This window comes from Macrobrachium nipponense, chromosome 47 (genome assembly GCF_015104395.2).
Source record: "Macrobrachium nipponense isolate FS-2020 chromosome 47, ASM1510439v2, whole genome shotgun sequence".
In the NCBI taxonomy this organism is placed as follows: Eukaryota; Metazoa; Arthropoda; class Malacostraca; order Decapoda; family Palaemonidae; genus Macrobrachium; species Macrobrachium nipponense.
This window is the reverse complement of record NC_087222.1, coordinates 30,654,582-30,660,581: the sequence shown is the minus strand read 5'-3', so window position 1 is coordinate 30,660,581 and position 6,000 is coordinate 30,654,582.

Sequence of the window (6,000 nt, the reverse complement as noted above, 5' to 3'; positions counted from 1 at the left end):
TAAAATCACTTATTACAATTATTGGTCAAGCCACACCTCTGACCTAGTAGTCAATTTTCCTAAGAAATCTCTAGTCAGAATTCAGACGACGAGAGCATAACGGAATATTTGTTTGTATGGCGTTTCTACGTTGCATGGAACCAGTGGTTATTCAGCAACGGGACCAACGGCTTTACGCAACTTCCGAACCACGTCGAGAGTGAACTTCTATCACCAGAAATACACATCTCTCACCCCTCGGTGGAATGCCCAAGAATCGAACTTGCACCCACCAAGGTGGCAGGCCAAGACCATACCAATCACACAACTGAGGCGCTGGATAATAAAGAAAAATAAAACAATGGATAAAAAATGTTCATTAAACATTTATTTATAAAATCAACATTCACCTTATAATGATCCCATATAGTAAATATTGCGCTGTACTGGAAATGCAGCAAGGACTAAATAACATCCATGGACAGCAACAAGCATATCGTATGTTGATTCACAATCAAAGTAGGTTATGTTTTGATTACACAAATAGCAGACCTATTTCATGATCTCAACCTCACCATGCTCCACTTCCAAAACCACTTTGTGCTTCATAGAATGTTAAAACTGTTTCCACAACAATGGAACTGCATTTTTCACTGTGACCACTACCAGACTTCATTTTCAACTATGCAAGAAATCCTGCAATACCAGTAAGTAGAATACTGGAGAACACTTCATGTTACATATATACCTTGGGGTACCTTAACATCATGTTTTATATCAACACTCTGGAACTAGGATTCACAAATAACTTTTATCCTGCTTACTAAAAAGCAGGGTACTAAATGTGTTAATACAAAACTCAACCATTTTCACATGACAAACATTGCCAGGATTTTAGGTGACTGACCAAAATGATGACGTTAATCAACGTCCTTGAAACTGAAGCATTTTAGCAGTTTACTTTCACGTCTAAATTGGTGGTATCAAATGAATGAAGTTCCTCGTAACAGCTAATTAATAAATGTCGTGTGAAGTGTTCTCCAGTCATGAAGCAAACACAGTTGGTTTCATATAAAAACAATTCTATCAGAAAATATAATTAACCACTCCTGGAACAAGCTTATATTTTCTTGTGACAAAAATCACATCACAAAGACATTATGGAATGTTTCCCAGGTTTAATATCAATGCCTGAAATATACGTAATGACTATCAAAATTCACGTATACTACAGCTTTTAAAAAATGATGAACCCTGACCTCATCCTTACATATAAATATATAAGTAGACAACCTTTTCATTTCAAAAATATATTAGAAACTAGTTTTTCTTCAATAATGACACTACAGTATTTTCATTATGGCAGAGCTCAAAGAAGGGGTTTAACAATGTGTGGTCCATTTTTTTTCAGTTACCAACAGACTGTAACCTAAGAAAATACAGTGGATACGTACACATCTGTTGAATGGGATGACTTTACAAAAATTCAGTCAGTTACAGTATCGAAATCCAGTCTTTGTTTATATAAAAAAAACAGTACAGTTTATGAAAACTGCACCTCTCATGTAAAAGCCTGATTTGCATCACAGAATTCAGCAGTCAAACAATCTTCATTTGTACTTTTACGTTTCAACTACAATTAATTCAAGTTACAAAAGAGGAGCAACTTCAAAGCCAATCCTATCACCTTTGAAAAATCAGTAACTACTTATGCTACTTTATGCAGAAGCAAAGTTAAAAAGTAGACGACCAAAGTGACAATTTCTGTACTTAAAAATACACACTGTATTAATTACAAGCGTAGTAAATACAGTGTACACCATCACAGCAATAAACAAGTCTGTACTCTTATGAAATGATTATTGGAAAACAATTTCAGATTTTAAATGCCAGAGTAAAGTTGGCAATAAGATACTCTAAGTGTTCAACAAAAATGGAGTGGCATGAATATAGTACTTTCTAGCTTAAACTACGGTATTGTCAACATTAACTTTTTTGTATATCTGGAATGCTTACACAATGATCAGTAGTTTCAGAAAGATACTGTAGTCTACAGAATCACATTTACCTGCTTTTCACATATATAATTACAAATCCAATATGTTCTAGTTTTGCACAAATCATTGTGGGAAACATATCAGTAACTGGTAAACATGTAGGAGACCTGGTCCATGGATCTGGTTTAATTGGAACTCACAATGTTCTCAAAACATTACAAGTGATAACTCAACATTAACTGTTACAAAAACATCACTTGAGGCCTTTACTTTATGTGACAAGTACTTTATAAAGTCTAACGCTTTTGATACACTGTTTGTCAGTATCAAGACTTGAAAATGCACCTAATTTATTTGTACAGTAAGTATGGGAGGGCCTGTATTCAGTGTCTACCTGCTACAAGACAAATCACCATATTATAGATCTGCAAGCATTGAGTTCCCAGTAGTTGCTGTATTAATACAAAATGCATATGATTCTTTCATAAACGCTCGTGCAATTCAGTACAAATGGAGGAATGCTGACCAGCGCTAGAGTTCAAATTTTGACTCTAGTTGGATCAAGAAAAAATTCACGTTGGGAGTCAAAATGCAAGTGAAGTAAAAATAATGGTCCCAATAATAAAGTTAACTTTTGCACTGGGAAGACTCTACTGAGTGTCGTGACAGAGCACACAATTGACAAGCTTAATATCTGAAAGCTGTACAGAGAGAGAGAGAGAGGGAGAATGAGAAAGAGCGACTGACTTCTTTCACTATTCAAGCTCCGATTTCTGTCCATACCACAAGTTCCTTCCGTATCTCAGGCTGAAGTTTTCCATTCCAGACCTTGGGTAGGCATCTCTCACTAACAAGTGTCACCTAGAATATGAAATATTGTCTTAAAAAATATAGGATTACTCTGGCTGCCTTTAAACAATGATTAACATAACAACTGGATACATTTATAACTACTGCAGGAGTTGGCCACCTAACATTTGTTTGCACTGTGAAGTCTGAACCTCTCAATTTGCATTTACATTTGTCTTCAAATGCTGTCATCAACTTACTTTCAGTTATGTGATGTTTTAAGGAAGACTGGGGGAATGTTTTCTATGAGTAAACCCATCTATGTGGAAAGTATATATTTCAAAATATATTTCATAAACCTCATTTCAAAAAATGACAATTTGAAGGAAATAATAATAGAGAATGGTTACATCTGTAACATTTACCATAAGTGTTTTTTTTAAAGACTGGACTGTACTGTGCTTATAAAAATACTCCACAGTAAGAGAAAAAGTAATGCTATACGTATCACTCTGTATCAGCTACCAATACATAAACTCAAATTTTTTCACACACATTAACTCGAAGTTGGAATGCGTCAACGTGTAAACCCCCTGACTAACTATCTTCAAGATTATTATGAAAATACACTTCACATGCTCATTATACAATCATACAACATATAGTTTTCTCACAGTCCTTTAGTAAGATCAGTAGTATAGGCCAGAATACATGTTATCTATCACCAGCAGTCTTTAAGTCGCACAAATCCCTTGGACCCCGTTTATCCTAATTTGCTTAAAGAGATTCGAGAATTACCTGCAAGGACCCAATGTTCTAATGTTCTTTATCATGTAATCTCTAAATACCTACTGTATTTTGTATTTCAAGCTAAACTATAAACAAAATTTAATCCTACTATACAATAATCAATTGCCATGGCAGGACGGGACATTTTCCCTGGAATGTATCAGTTCGTCGACTGATCTATTTGATCCAGTGTTAACTCGGTGGTTCGAGACCAATTTGCAGTTTTTAAACGATGATGTCAACATCCGTGCCATTAACTACAGCTCTAACAATACTAAAACCCAATTTCGGAACCTTGGCCACTCATAAAATCCCCCCTTTACTGTTCCCCCCGTCCGTGCGTTACTCAAATCATGTATCGGGGAACGAGCATCTTCTGTCACGATTAAACTCTTGGCGGTCACACTGTCTGTTTTCCCACATTCTGACTGGGGTCCTTCATCAGATAGTATAGGCTGAGCTACAGTTGCTCTGTCGGATATCAAATGACAATCGCCTCCCGGCTGTGGAGTGGCCGGATCATCATTACCTTGATGCGAGTCTAAACTGTGGGGTTCGGTATGATCACTGTCACTGGGAGGTTCATCGAGTCCCGAGTCATGTGGGCTGTGAGACCGAGGCAGAGTGCTGGGAGGGGAGCTAACAGAGCTGGGTGGGTTCTGACTTTCCTACCGCAATCGCCGGCGGAGAGACATCTCTCGACGACTCTCCTCTCACTTCTTTGTCGTACTGGTACATGAAGCTCGGATCAATCTGACGCATCTCTTCGAGAAGTTCGTCCGTTCGTTCTCAGTCCAGCTGCCCAATCCAGTCATGAAATAATTTCACCTGTGAAGAGATTTCAAGTCAAGAAATTGTCGTAGACACCTGATTAAATACAGTTGACCCCCGCCTATTCGCAGTCCGGACTCATGGACTCGCCTATTAGCAGATTTTTCTATGGAACATGTATACATATAATTCAGGGAAAATTTGCCTATTCGCTGTATTTTTATAGAGAAATATTTGACTAATTACTTGTATTCTCTTATCGTTTTCATGACAAAATTTATTTTTTGTGATAAAAGTATTAAAATATTCAGGTATAAATGGTTTTGGGGGTTTTTTTGTGTTTGAACGATCAAAGTAGGCAGTTATAATTGTTTTTAGGAGTTCCAAGTATTCACAGAGTTCGCTTTTCATGTAGAGTTGTGGTACACAGCCAAACCCCCTCCCCCGAATACCATATGTCACCTGTATCTACAGAATTATTTCTGAAAAGAACCTACAAGGAATGCAATAGAGCAAGACACACATTAGTAGAGATAGTGTACTGCTATTTACTGTCCAAGATACTCAATGAAATGTTTGTATCAAACATCTTTAGTCATCATTTGGCATAACAGAACCTATGGAACAGAAAATCCAAAAAGTTGAGGACATTCTTGGAACATTTCTATATTTTGTCCTTATGCTCATTGTGTATTTACCTCCGTTTATATGTGTTTATACCATGATGCTGTAAGGAGGAATACAGAATACGTATAGTATGTACTAATATAAAATACTGATGAATGACAAAGCAGAAAAAAATTTAAAGACTTTGTATTGGGTTCACAACCTATAATTCTAGGATCACACGCACCAAAACACCTTATTCTTTTTCAAATTCTTTTGTGAACTTTGAATTTCAGCATCAATGACACATGAAGCGATGGGAAAACTTATGTCCCTTCCAACAAAAGATTGTTATAACATATTGAATCTAGAATAACAAAAATAAGCAAACGGATTCTTACAGGAAAACCAGGAATAGCAGATTTCAATACAGGCTGCAACATTTTTCCTAGACAGACTAATGACCTAAGACTTAGAATAATGGGGAAAGTACAACAGTGTTCCAGATGATGGGAGTGATAAAAGCAAGAGAAAGGAAAGACAATTAAATAAATGGATTTTACACAGAGGAGACAACTAAAAGAACACGGAAAGACCGAAATGTAGGAAGAACTGCAATAGAGGACGTTTCCAGACTTAGAGCTGGATGTGAATAAACGACTGAATGTCAGACATGTTCCTTAAATGTCTAGTGCAATCAGTTCTTCAGTTATCTCCAAAAATAACAAATGAGGTGCAAACAGCAAAATACAGTTAAGTTCATTATATCTGTATATTAAGAGGAATCAGTTTCTGCAAATTGAAGGTACAATTCTGAAATGGCGTTCAGTGCTAAACACACAAACAAAGTAATCAATTCTTGTGCTCAACACACAAACAAAATAATCAACCAATACTTGTGATAAACACACAAACAAAATAATAAATCAATTCTTGTGCTAAACACACAAACAAAATAATAAAACAATTCTTGGAAGTCTTAGCAATCTAAAAACAATTTATTTCACAATTATTTCAGTGCCAGAGCACAGAGCAAAGTTTCAATCTGTAAACAATGGCATACTGTACT